The 15,056-nt window shown below is 42.3% G+C and overlaps 1 long non-coding RNA gene across 1 annotated transcript; it reads right to left on the reverse strand.

Annotated features, from left to right (window-relative positions):
- Positions 1–3,682: 3,682 nt before the first annotated feature.
- LOC140120597 (uncharacterized) lies at positions 3,683–11,845 on the reverse strand. The gene is made up of 3 exons (XR_011853899.1): positions 11,641–11,845; positions 5,904–6,010; positions 3,683–3,987 (listed from the first exon to the last, which is right to left on the reverse strand). It is a non-coding gene; the product is annotated as an uncharacterized lncRNA (long non-coding RNA).
- Between the last annotated feature and the right edge of the window lie 3,211 nt (positions 11,846–15,056).

Raw genomic sequence — 15,056 nt, forward strand, 5'->3', positions numbered from 1 at the left:
TTATGACCCTCAGAGACAGCAGAACCTGAAATAACCTTAATATCCTGTCATCTTATATTACACAGGCGTTCACTGAAGAAATAACACACAGCATGCAATGTTTGGGAGCTCAACACATAGCAAAATATGGTTTTAAGAAGCAGTGACTCTAAAGAAATGTTAATTTGTGACATATAATACCTGCTGTGGAAAAAGCTTTCAGCGTCATTTTCCCTGCCTATTTCTCCAGATCCTATTTATCCCATGCTCCCATTCCATTACTTCCACGCAGACCATACCTGCAGTCTGTGACTATTTTCTATCAAATACCTGCTGCCTGCTCCATAATGATTCTATGTGTGATGAAATTACCAACATGATGTTTAGTGCTGTGCACACAAGTCTGTACTCTACCATCTATCATCAAAGCAGCCAATTTATAAGAGAAGTGGTAGAGGTGTTACAAATGCTGTAAAGAAATCAGGAAAAAAAATCTGTGTTCACAATTTACAAAACTACGATTTCTAAAGTAAAGGTAAAGTAATAAAGTAATGTAAATAATAATAGATTCATGTGATATATTTTACAATGTAAATATAAGACTAGATAGCACATTCATTTACCCCTTTATGTAATTTAGCCCCTTGCCGCCAGTTTCCTTATTCATGCCCCAAATTCAAATATTCCATCATTTTTAATTTTCTTTCATACAACCGGCTTGTTTTCTGTGTGGGAAAATTGTACTACTTAGTGACCATATTTAATATTCCATGCCGTGTAGTGGGAAGCTGGAAAAACACACATATGAAAGTTTGAATGCACAAATAAAGCCAGAGCTCAGGCTCCCCATCATTTCTAATGAATGGCAGATACTGTTCACACAGCACAGTGTATATACAGGTAAATCTCTTTGAGCAGATCACATTGCACAGGAAAGGGGTGAGCTGCAGATAGGGGGAAACTTCCATAAAGTATAATGGCAAAAAAAAAAAGCAGTGATTGAAAAAAGAAACGATTTTTAGGGAGGTGGTCTTCTGGATAGGTTTCAGGGTGCGTTCACACTTGGCAGTAACATATGCATTTTTAAGAAAGCCTCAGAACAGCTGAAAAAGAGATTTGACCCAATGTTAATGCATGCATTAATGCATGTGTTTGTTAACACTGTTAACACATCAGTAAACATTGTGTTTACATTTTAGCAATGCATGCATTTAGTAAACACAATGGGGCAGATTTACTTACCCGGTCCAGTCGCGATCCAGCGGCGCGTTCTCCGAAGATAAATCGGGGTCTGCCGGGATTCACTAAGGTCGTGCGCCTCATGTCCACTAGGTGTCGCTGCTGCGATGAAGTCCGCTGGAGTTCACCTGCTTCGTTCCGGTGTATGTGAGTGATATTCTTGCGACATTTTTTTTTTATTCCACGGTTTTTCCGAATCCATTTTCCGACGGCCACGCCCCCCAATTTCTGTCACGTGAAAGCCGGCACCGATGCGCCACACTCCGACCGCGTGGGCCAAAACCCTGGGGCAATTCAGCGCAAATCGGAAAAATTCGGGAAACCCGACGGAAAAACATGATTCGGACCCTTAGTAAATGTGCCCCAATGTGTGTGTATATATGCAACATCCCCCACCGGGGCCTAGCCTTTTCTTGGGGCCTGGAGTCAGCCGGGGCCCGCAGTACCTGAGTGGCTGGCGGTTGCTGCCTAGGCACGCTAGTGTCACGGTGCTTGGTATGGAGAACCGGAGGGCTGTCCTGCAGCCTGGCAGGTCTCCAGCAGGGTGGTGTTGGCAAGAAATGATGAGGGAGACGCTGCTATAGCGGTTCTCCCTGGGACAACCCTTTGGTGTCTAGAGTATGAGTCTCTGTGTGGTGGACAGGGTGCCTGTGATGGTGGCAGCCGTAGTAGCAGGGACCAGACAGAGGCAGACGTTGAACAAAAACAACTTACAGTTCTTTATTGGAACCGACAGGAACCGTAGCAACGTGCCTTAACAGGATGGTGGAATGCTGGAGATGTAGTTGGAGGGAGTCACAGGATGGATCCTCAGCCTGGATGCAAAGGGCAGGCTGGGAGGTAGCTGTGTCCTTGTAGGATGCTTCAGCTTTATCCTGGATTGCTTCAGGTACCACCCTTGAAGGTAGGATGATACCCCTTTCCTCTCGCTAACTAGCTATTAGCTCCATTTCCAGGCAGGGAGCTGGCTCACCTACTCTCCTCAGAGTCTGTACTGGATTAACTCCAGTCTGCTTCTGCAGACTCCTGGTCTGACTGACTGCTCTCTAGAACTTTCCTGACCAGGGGTTTTGTTACTCCCACTGGTCAGGTGGTGGCTGCTCCTCCAATTACATCTCAGCTCACAGAAACAGAGTATAACACATGTGATTGGCTGACACATCTGACATCTGACATCACACAAAACACTTAACTCCTGCCTTTCCAGGCAGGTTCTACCACTGCAGTGTTCCCCTGTGTCCTATAAGGACTATGTAGTGACATGCTGTGGGGCTAGTCAGACCCTACACAGGCTGCAAGCTACATGGTGGGACGTATTTGCAACCACTCCTCTGCCTTGCATCGGCGAGGGTGTTGCATATATATATGTGCACATACTGTGATGCTGCCATGTGTTCATCTTTTTATTCCAATGTAGGTGTTTGGTGGTGTAGTTGGACAGGTTTTAATTCATATTTTTCTTTGTGATGTAGTAGATTCCTGTATGATGCAGAGATCCAGGGCACTGTGTCTTCCCTGCCTTGTTCTGCGCTAGATCTCTGTATAAGCAGTAACACTTATTCTGTGTCCTGATTGGCTGAAGTAGTTTGTGTAAATTTATGTAAATGCCCTAAGTGCTATTGACATCATTGCCCATAGCTGATGTCACAACCAGGAAGTCCCGCCTACTTCAAGAAATGCTGAGAGGATATTACAGATAGCCTCACATATCTATTAGCCCCATATCTCCGGATAGGAAGACGCACGATACAGATCTCTCTGGAATTGATTTCAAAGCCTCTCTCCAGCTGTGCTAAAACATTTTTTTGTCAAGTAACTGTACGGAGGGTGGCAAGGAGGACAGACAGGAAACTTAGTCACCTGCCTACTAACTGGCCCCACCCTAAGTGGTGGGGAATAACTGGGTGCTGATTCCCTCTCTAAGCCACAGTGCAGACAAGAAATATGACTGAAAAACAAACAACACAGAAAGAGAGGTCAGGGGTCCTGGTCACAACAAGATAGCAAGTACAGTACAGAATCAGTCCAAAGGGAGTGGTCAATAGTACAAAACCGAGATCAGAAAACCAGAGTTAGCAATAGAATACGATAGCACAAGCAAGAAACAAAGCTGAGAAATATAGTATAACAAGCAAGGTCTGATGGGACTAAGCAGCCATATAAAGCAGCTCCTGGCCATGCCGCCAGCAACAGCTGTCCATCAGGCTAGTAACCCTTGCTGGATAGGGCTGTGGCTCAAAAACCCCAAAGCACAACAAAGTCACAGTTCACACAAACAGGAACTACCCCACCTAATCTACCAACTGTGGATAGATTGACATTTTGGCACAAATGTTACAGTTACACTTTAAATAATACGGCCAATGGCAGCATCATACTGACTTACTGCAATGCAGATTATTTGTGCCACATGTACATCTGTAAGTAGAGAAATTAAGAGTTAAGTAACAGAGTTCCCTTCTAACTTTATTACATTTAAGGCATTGAACTAATTATTTTCATGGCTCACAATAAGGGGAATTGTTTCATTTATTAGGGATTGGTAGAGAAACATCAGGGGGCACAATATGGTGAATTGTTGGAACACAAAGGACACATATACTGTTATTACACCTTCTATGACTGTAATCATTTGCTTTTGCTTTTTTCTCCATCTGGCCTTATCATTAGAAAGGCTTTTTCCGTTTTTATGTTTGCAGAGTTTTCCAAATGGATGCCTTTTGATCCTCTCTGGAGGCAATTTCTTCTCCATCACTGCAAACTCTCCCTCTATAGAAGAGCATAAGCACATGCAATTGTTTTACTTGCAAAAGTAACTTATTAAAATGTCAATTTAATAATCTCTTAAAGGGAATAATTTACTAATCCTGTCAAATTTTAGTGCAAACTAAAACTACCATATTTTTCGGTCTATAAGGCGCACAAAAATTTTTTTTGATTTTCTCAGAAATCGAAGGTGCACCTTATATTCTAGTGCGCCTTATATACGAACCTAACTTACAGACAACAGCTGCCTTGAACTGTGCACAGGTCTGCCACCTGCTGGTCATTCATCCTTATAATCAGGTGCGCCTTATAGTCCAGTGCGCCTTATATATGAACCTAGACATTTTAGCAGGCATTTACTGATGGTGCGCCTTATACTCCGGTGCGCCTTATAGTCCGAAAAATACTGTAGATAGTCTTATCATTTTTACTACGTTTTTTGCACATTGTATTGCATAATGAATAGGCCCCGCTCACTTTTGACAAAAGACATCCCTTTTATGATCAGCTCTACCCACTTGGCAAAATTATATTCCTTGTTTATGTTTTTGCTTTTACTTTGGAATTGTTTAATTTAAACGTATGACTTTTAACTCACTGGCAATTATTCTTTATGCTGGTATTTTTTCTTCCTTGTGTTTATGTAGTAATCTTGCCTCTCAAATTGTTATTACCCACTTTGCACTCAGCGCCATAACAGTATGGTAGTAAAACTATCTGCCAGAAAACTAGATAATTTCACATTTTCAAAATGGCAAATTTTTCTAAAGAATTAATAATTTTTTTAGATTTTTTAATAAATAAACACAAAACTTATCAATCAAAATTTAGTGAAGTACAACATGTGACAAATAAAAAAAAATTAGAAAAATCGCTTTGATAAGTAAAAGTGTTCCAAAGTTATCACCATATAAAGCGATGCAAGTCAGAATACAAAAAATGGAGCCTTAAAGAGGACCTGTCACCCATAATTTCGGCATTAGGAGCTGATTACTAGGGTAAGCAGCTCCAAGTAATTAAACAAACGCCGGTGAAGTACAATGTAGTTGTCGGACCACTTGCAAAGCTGTCCGACGTATTCATGAGGGGGCGCTGCCTCTTCCCCAGACCGCCCCACACGCTCCATAGGCCGGCGGTGACTGTCATGCATCATGCGGCAGTCCCCGCCCTTAATCACGCCCCAACCCCAACCCCTCATGAATATGTCGGACAGCTTTGCGACCGGTCCGACAATTACATTGTACTACGCCGCAGTGTTAGATAGCGTTACCGGAGGTTTCCGGGGGCAGGCTGGGCTGGCTGTATACTACTGGGGGCAGGCTGGCTGTATACTACTGGGGGCAGGCTGGCTGTATACTACTGGGGGCAGGCTGGTTATATACTACTGGGGACTTGCTGGTTATATACTACTGGGGGCTTGATGGCTATATACTACTGGAGGCTTGCTGGCTATATACTTGGGGGGTCTGTGATCAATGCATTTCCCACCCTCGGCTTATACTCGAATCAATAGGTTTTCCCAGTTTTTGGTGGTAAAATTAGGGGTCTCAGCTTATTCTCGAGTTGGCTTATACTCGAGTATATACGGTATATGATTATGTAGATGTACTTTATTACTATTTATGTAAAGTTTCTTGAAAGGTTATGCACCTTTCAAGTCACTGAATTTGTGTTATATGTTACTTGCTGATGAGTCAGCGATGATCTCACATAGCAGAGTGGTGTCACAAACAATGTACACCAAAGTCACCAATCGTATATATCACAGAAAACATGTTCTTAGTAAATGTGCCCCACTTTATTAGCTGTATTATACCCTTTTACTACTACTTTGTATGTATACATTTTTAGGCTTATTTAGTCTTAGGTTTTAGTTCTATTTTAAGACTTGCATTATGAAGAAACACTAGTTTACTTACTGGAAAGATTGTGAAAGCATTTTGCTTGGCAGTTTCACAGAGTCATTCCCTGTAGCACAAAAACATCTGTTCCAATTTTCACCCATTTCTGAATAATTAGCTTCACCCTAGATATATTTTAATGACATTTAACATTAGGAAATAGAATGAACATTTTGCAAACATGAATTAGAATAAATAACACACTACTGAGCTGAATCTTAGATGGAAGACAATAATAATATTATTTATGAAAGTGAAATGAGCAAATGCTTTTTATCAAGACCTCAAGTATTCAACCAACATAATTAAATTCTTATTCCACAGGTGACCATGAAGAAAAAAAATTCTATCTTTTAAACATAAATATTTGAGTTTCCTCCCTTGAGATTCTTTGCTGCCATTGTCTGTATTTGTTACTTTTATGTTTTTCTGCCCAGAGCTGTGTCTTCAGTATGTGAAAAGCAAGCTGGTGTTAAAGGGAACCTGTGGGAACCTAAGTGACCACCCATACGGGTTTCTCCATCGGTCTAACCTAGGTCTTATGACAGCTGCTCTAACATAGTTCCGATCTGGCTATTAACCCGCTTGATCCAGCGGTCAATTTTGTGACCATGGGATCTGTGTACCTGCAGAGGGAAGGGACTCCCTCTCCCTTTCCGGCACCCCGTGATGCGATTGCAGTGTGCCGTCTTTACTAATGAAAGTCCCCAGGTCTGCCATCAGCATCTGCCTGCTCGGTTCAGTCAGGGTAGCTGCCTGTCAGCAGACAGATGCATAGGCAGCAGATGCATAGGCTGACACTTCTAATGTACTGCAATACATGGTTATTGCAGTGCATTAGTATGAACTAGAGATCACATGAGCACTAGTTCATATGATAGTAAACATAAAGACAAAACTCACCTTTTTGACGTCACCCATAGGTCCTCTTCTGTCTGAGACAGTCTGAGACAGAAGAGGACCTATGGGGGACGTCGGAAAGATGAGTACAGTGTTATTTTTTTTCCTACTACAGGGGCTGGGCAGGCTGTATGCTACAGGGGTTGGGCAGGCTGTATGCTACAGGGGCTGGCAGACTATATACTGGGAGGCTGTAACCAATGCATTTCCCACCCTCGGCTTATACTCGAGTCAATAGGTTTTCCCAGTTTTTTGTGTTGAAATTAGGGGTCTCGGCTTATACTTGGGTCGGCTTATACTCGAGTATATACGGTATATTTAAAAAAAAATGAAAATTAAAAAAAAAATTTTTTTTTAGATTCCCAACAACTCCCAACACATATAAAACAATAAAATACAAAAAACACAACATGTTAGGTATTACCACTTCCCAAAATGTCTAATCTATAACAGGTGAACACTAACTGAAACATGCACTCAAATGTACGAATCGACATTTTGCTGCTTCGCAACACATAAAAAACATAATAAAAAGTGATCTAAAAGTCGCACAGTCCCCAAAATAGTAGCAAAACGTCAGCTTGTCCCAGAAAAAAATGATACCTTAACCAACTCTGTGCTCCTAAGTATGAAAAAGTTATTGGAGTCAGGTAATGGTAATAATTTTTGGGGGGTACATAATAGAACCTATATAAATATGATATCCCAGTGATCGTACTGAACCAAAAAATATATTAGAGATGTCATTTGGAAATTACAGTGAAATATGTAAAAACAGAGCCCACAAGAAAACGGTTTATGTGGTTTATTGAAAACTTTAACGCATTTTGAATTGTTTTCCACTTCCCAGTACAAGGGATGGTATATAAAATACAGTCACTAAGAAGTACAATTTGTTACGCAGAAAACAAGCCCTCATACAGCTCTATACATGGAAAAATAAAGAACTTGATTTTTTAAAGAGTGATAAGCAGAAAGTAAAATGGAAAAAGCCCATCAGTGGCAAAGGGTTAAATTGCCCCCTATACCACATGATGAAAAGTTTACAAATTCTCTTGGATAAATGTTTGTGGTACCTGAGGCCACGTTGACATGTGGTGTTTTGGTTACATTTGGAAACACAATAAAAATGCTCCACTCGTTGTAACATATTTTGGTAATTGTGTTTCCAACACGTTAACTAAACGAAAAGTAAATGGAATCTCACCTCAATATCTGATTCCAGGTAGAGCCTTTGGATTTGGTTTCAAAACGCAACCACAATGCCACATGTGAACGCGGCCTCAGAGGCTCTACAAACACGTCATGGCACCTAAAACTATTCTGCCCTACAAAAGCTCAATGGTTCTCCTTCCCTTCCACGCTTCACCGTGTGCCCAGACAACAGGCTACATCTACATGTGAGGTGTCCTCTTACTCGGTGATCTCTGACATGAAGGATGATAAAAAATATATCACAATGTTAAAACCAAGCACAGAAAAATCTCAGTGCCTGAGCTACCTATGAAAATACGAAGATCATGAGCCACAGACAGAGAGACACTGTGGGAGACAGAGTGCCCTAGCTACAATCAGAACCCACTTGTATGTCGCAAAGTGCCAACATGACAATTTAACAGTAACTTATTGATCCCTGCTGTATCACAGGTTTTAATCGCATTGGTGTCCTGCGTTCACCAATACAGCAGAAAGGAGAAATTTGGAATGTAGCTTCCCACCAGGGTCCCCTGAAGAGGAAGAGGAAGAGTAAGGGGACCCAGATGACAATCCATTTCTATCCACACCTTCTGGCTACTCCTGTAGGATGTCACTTTAAAATAGCATGTTGCCTGGTATGTCCTGGGCTTTATTGGACCACAGGAGAAAGCCTTGATTCGTATCTGGCAAACTCTGTGCAATGGTGAAGGCCTGGGTGCCCTCAGGAAGGGCTATGAGTGCCACCTCTGGCACCCGTGCCACCACTGGTATATAGTATAGTTAATACATATATTTAATATCCCCACCACAGTATACCAGATGCATAAAAAAGAAGAAAGTACATATATCGATACATATGGAACAAATATGAATAATAATACATCGGACTCCCAGGACAGATCTATATAACCCCACATGTGTATCACTGCCACTGCAGATTAAAAACCCTATATGAAAAATTATTATATGATACACAATTGAAATAAAGTGCTCATAGTGAAAAGCTAATATTATTATACATACCGTATATACTTGTGTATAAGCCGAGTTTTCAGCACAAATAATGTGCTGAAAAACCTCACTTCGCTTATACACAAGTCAATAAAAATAATAAACTTATATACTCACCCTCCGGCGGCCCCCATGGTCGGCACGGCTCCCAGTGTCGGCACGGCTCCGCTTTTTTCTTCCCCACGGCTCCTCTTCTATCTTCTATAACAGCCGGCTGGGGACGGCCATGTTATCTCCCAGCAGGCGCATACTATGATGCGGGCGCTGCGGACGTCATAGTATGCGCCTGCTGGTCAGGAGATGTCATGTCCGCGCTCAGCCGGCTGTTACAGAAGATAGAAGGGGAGCCACAGGGAAGAAAGAAGCTGAGCCGCACCGACATCAGGAGCCGCGCTGACCATCGGGGCCGCTGGAGGGTGAGTATATAAGTGTATTATTTTTTCAAGTGCTGACTGGCAGGGTATATTCTACAGGGAGCAGGCTGCGCTAGCTGTATAGCTGTGTTCTACAGGGGGCAGGCTGCGCTTGCTGTATACTACTGGGGGCAGGCTGGTCTGGCTGTATACTACAGGGGACAGGCTGGACTGGCTGTATACTACTGGGGGCAGGCTGAGCTGGCTGTATACTACTGGGGGCAGGCTGGGCTGGCTGTATACTACTGGGGGCAGGCTGGGCTGGCTGTATACTACTGGGGGCAGGCTGGGCTGGCTGTATACTACAGGGGGCAGGCTGGGCTGGCTGTATACTACAGGGGGCAGGCTGGACTGGCTGTATACTACAGGGGGCAGGCTGGACTGGCTGTATACTACTGGGGGCAGGCTGGCTGTATACTACTGGGGGCTGGCTGTATACTACTGGGGGCCTGCTGGCTATATACTGGGAGGCTGTGACCAATGCATTTCCCACCCTCTGCTTATTCCCGAGTCAATAGGTTTTCCCAGTTTTTGGTGGTAAAATTAGGGGTCTCGGCTTATACTCAGGTCGGCTTATACTCGAGTGTATACAGTACATATAAAAAAGCGCAATTATGTGATTAAATTAAAGTACCAGTAACAGGACAATTTATAATCTATACATATAATACATATACACATCGTGTGTATACACTATACATGAGGGTGAAAAAGAGTCGGAATCTATAAAGTGCACATAGTGCCTAAGGTGCAAAAAAGTTAGATATACAGGGTTATTTGATTGTTATTTGATTTTGCACACTTTTTTTATGACGGGTGTACCCATTTCGGGTGTTCATCGGCGTGCACGCGGCGGAGAAAGCCCGACGGATTCGGAGAAACCGCCGCATTTAAAAAAAAAAAGTGTTGCTGGACACGCGCTTACCTGCACCCAGCAACGGATCGTGAACTCCGGCGGACCTCGGCAGACTTCAGCGCAGCAGCGACACCTGGTGGACGTTGGAGGAACTTCCTTAGTAAATCGCCGTAAGACCCGAATCCACCGCAGAGAACGTGCGGCTGGATCGCGATTGGACCGGGTAAGTAAATCTGCCCCAATGGGGCTCTGCGCTGGGAGTCTGCGCTGGGATGGTGTTGCATGCAATCGTTTTCTGTCACAGCTGTGTTGGCTTCCATGCAGAACAAATTGGAGGACGTGCCATCGGACGATCTGACTGATTCGGACTGAGCATGGGATTTATCTTTCAAATTGTGTCGCAAGACAATGCAGTTACATGCACCACTTAAACGAAGGTGAACTCTGTCGGACCTGAGCGGGGAAGCGACACATGCAGGATATAGGGCGCACAATCTTAGTGTATCGCGGCAGAGTGCATTATCGTCAGACAATGTACTTTGGGTGAACTCCATCGGACAGGTATGTAAATGTGCCCCTATTTTTGTAATAAAGAAACATCCCCACTGAAACAAACTTGCGTGTCCAAACAAAGGCCTGCAATCTGGAGACAGTAGATGAACAAACATATACACATAGTGCAGATCATCCCAGAAACCTACATTATACTAGATATAAAATCCAGACACTGCCTGACCCATTTGGTTCAGACATTGTGCCATTTTGGCGTCTACATTTTATACATTGTACAATGAATAGATTATAAGCTACATTTTATACATTGTACAATGAATAGATTTTAAGCTCTTTCATGAGTATTTTAATATAAAAACAGGGACTGTGATAGGAGGTATGGGGTATTCTCAAATATAATATATTTATGACATAACCGCAAGAATATGTCATAAATAGGGATGAGAGGACCTGACATTTGTGTGCGGGTTCAGTCGCGTGACCCAGACATATTGATGGATTGGTGGCCGAACAGCACTAAAAATAGTGTATATAACATCTATACACTTGTCCATTTTTTTCCACATTATAAGAATGACATCACAATAATTGGTGACAGGTACACTATAATTTGCTGATATGGGCCGGATGTTGGGCCACAGAACCTGAGTAAAATGCTGCTTGGGAACATGGGAGCAGAATAGCTGGAGTTTCCAGTAAATGAAAGAGGTGAGAAGTATTTGTGGATACTGTAGAAGCCAAGCTAGTGTCATCACATATGGATAAAATACTGGATGATTTCAAATTTGTTTAAAATGATTCACAATTTTATCGGGTTGCGCTAATGGTAGAAAATGGATGTGAAACGGGAACATGCAGAACTGACCATTCTTCTCTAGGTGAAAGATTTGGTTTTACAAATTGTGGTTTGATATTTTCTCCCTTATAAACAATCTTAGTATTGTAATTAATCTGGTGCTCACATGAAGCTGTACAAGCCAGGGCTGGCAGAATACACTGCTTCTATTTTACAAGGTTATTTTTAGAGCATTTTGTAAAAAGCCTTGCGGCTTTCATTGTGAATGAATCGGTGATATCGTTGCCATGGAAACAGGGCTCCGTTGTGATTGGTCAAACAGTATCTATGCTCTTGAATTTGAACAAGTACTCCTAAACTGCAGGAGATGTTAATATTTAATGCTGCGCAGAGACGTGCCGGATCCTAGCAACCGTTATATAGCAGCAGTTATGTAATTCTTTATTAGCAGAATAAACAGATTTAGGTCACTTCAATTATTTTGCATCCCCCTGTGTCGGTACCATTTTTATATATTTCTCAAACCAACAAAAAGTTACATTTAATCAGGATTGTTATATCAAGCAAATGAAAGTGCTCAATCTTATTTCAGAGGGAATATGCTCTACGTTAATATTCTGTATTTTAGCTCCTCTAACGGTGCTCATGATAATCTAGGAAAACTGAGAACAGTATCTTACACATTAAAGAAAAATGAAAGGGAATAGCAAGCTATGAAACTGGTATTATATATAATAGTCTAAATAGCCAATAGTCTGTAATAAAAGCTGACTGGTTATATAGGTGCTAATGGAGTTCATATTTGCCCCTGCTTGTGTCATCGGTAGACACAACTTCAGAGGCCTAAGTTATTCTAGCGGCGACCAGCGTCATGTAAGGCTGACAAGACACATTGGGGCACATTGACTTACCCGGTCCAGTCGCGATCCTGCGGCGCGTTGCCCAACGAGGATCCGGGTCTGCCGGCATTCACTAAGATCGTGCGCTCGATATCCATCAGGTGTTGCTGCTGCGCCGAAATCCGCTGGAGTTCACCTTCTTTTCCCCGGTGCATGTGAGTGCTTGATCTTGCAACACAAATCGCTTTTTAAATCCTGCAGTTTTTCTGAATCCGTCGGGTTGTCCGACAGCCAGCCCCCCCCCTGATTTCTGTTGCGTGAAAGCCGGTGCCCATGCGCCACAATCCGATCGCGTTCGCCAAAATCCCAGGACAATATGGCGCAAATCAGAAATATTCGGGAAACCCGACGAAAGTGCGGCGTTCGGACCCTTAGTAAATGAGCCCCATTCCATCAGACAATGCTCAAACACACTATAAAACGTACTAGCTAAGCAATCAAGTTAGCTATAACATGGAAGCATTAGGACACAAGAAGGCTCTAGTTAAATGATAGTTTCAACCCCTTAGTGACCACCCATATGGATTTCTTCTTCGGTCATCAAAGTTCCAGTGCAGGGACCCTGCTCTAACAGTCCGGATGGGATTGAGTTCCTATCTGGCCTGTTTAACCCGTCAGATCCCACGGTCAATGCTTTGACCATAGAATGTACATACCCTCTCCTATCAGCACCCCCTGGTGTCATAGGCTGAGATTCCTAATGCAGTACTATACATAGTTATACAGATGATCACGTGTTCATACAGCATTATAGTAGAAATTTTAAAAAAGACACAACATATTAGTTATGACTGCATCCAAAAATTCCTAATCTCTAAAAATATAAAACAAACAGTTATTCCCGGCGGTAAACTCCATAACGGAAATACGCACCCAAATGTCCGAACTGCCACTATATTGCCATTTTGCAACACATTATAGTTTAATAAAAAGGTTGCATCAAAATGGGTCATCCCGGGAAAAAATGAGACCCTACACAGCACTGTACACCTAAAAGTTATTGGCGTCAGATTATGGCAAAATGAAAAAAAAATTTGTATAAAAGGTTTATATTTTTTAAAATCTATTAACACCTAACAAAACCTATATAAACTTGGTATCCCTGTGATTGTACCGACCCAATGAATAAAGTAAAGATGTCATTTAGGGCACACAGTGAAATGCGTGAAAACAGAGCCCACAAGAAAATGGTGCAAATGCAGTTTCTTGTAAATTTTACCCCATTTTGCATTTTATTTCTACTTCCCAGTACATTGCATGGGATATAAAATACTGTCAATAGGAGGTACAATGAGGCACATTTACTTACCTGTCCCTGTGCAAACCCCGAGGGATTCACTACCAGTGTGCGCCCGATTTCCTGCATCTGTTGCTTCCCCAATCAGGTCCGACAGAGTTCAACTTCTTCTTCCCGGTGCATGTAAGTGCTTGGCTTGCGTCACATTTTAAATGTTAAATCCCGCGGTTGGTCCAAATCCGTCGAATCGACAACGGCCCGCCCCCCGATTTCTGTCTCATGAAAGCCGGTGTCGATGTGCCAAAATACGATCGCGTGCGACACAGTCCCCGACGCAATTCCTGAAAAGTTGGGAAACCCGACGAAAATGTGGCTGCGGGACCCTTAGTAAATAAGCCCCATTGTGTTCATATATTCCATCCCACTAATTTTATGCCAATGTAGTAAACTCTTGTTCCTTTCTTCATTATAGATTACTTTTCTTCACTGAGACACACATCTCCTATTGACGTGTGATGTTGTGTCTGTGCCCACAACTATTTTCTCTCAAAGCTCTAATTTGTTCAAGACCCAGAAACTTCATTATAACATTTTCGGGGATAATTTTCTACCCTTATGACTCTTAGCCCTATGTTGCTTTTTAATCATTCTACTACATATAATATGCTACATTTGCTTTGAGAAGAGGGTTGTATTTTTTTACATTATTTTGTATGTCAGAGGGAAAATAGTTAAGAGTTATTACAAGCATAGTTTATTATTTTATTATTATAGTTGAGTGTGTAGTCCAATAATAATATGTTACTCTGGATGTATGCTGTAAGAAGCATCCATTTACAGTAGAACTCTTTCAAGATCTTAATCTCTACTATTTAAGCCATGTCTGGTAATACACAGCAGTATGATATTTTTGTACTGTTTTCTCATTACCATGTCTCCAGTATCTCTGCAAGCATGGCCTAATGTATAGTATATGAGAATAGTATCTTCACAGACATGACCTAACAAGTTTTATATAGGAACGGGCTTTTCCTCTTTCCACCACCTGCATGCTCGAGGGTTGTGAGTGATGGGGGGGGCGCAGCAGGTCAGAGGGTGGGTGCGGCTGGCGGAGAGTGGGCCGGCACCTAAAAGAATGTGCAAAGTCTGACAGAAAACTGACACACGGCCCTTAGTAAATGTGCCCCACTATCTCTGAAAGCATGATCTAATGGACAGTATTTTTACAGGCATGACCTAATGAATTCTATATATCAACAGCATCTCTGTAGGCATGACCTAATGAATTCTATATAGCAACAGCACATATGTAGGCATGGCCTAATGGATAGTAAATAGGGTCAGTATCT

Source organism: Engystomops pustulosus, chromosome 3 (assembly GCF_040894005.1).
Source record: "Engystomops pustulosus chromosome 3, aEngPut4.maternal, whole genome shotgun sequence".
Lineage (NCBI taxonomy): Eukaryota > Metazoa > Chordata > Amphibia > Anura > Leptodactylidae > Engystomops > Engystomops pustulosus.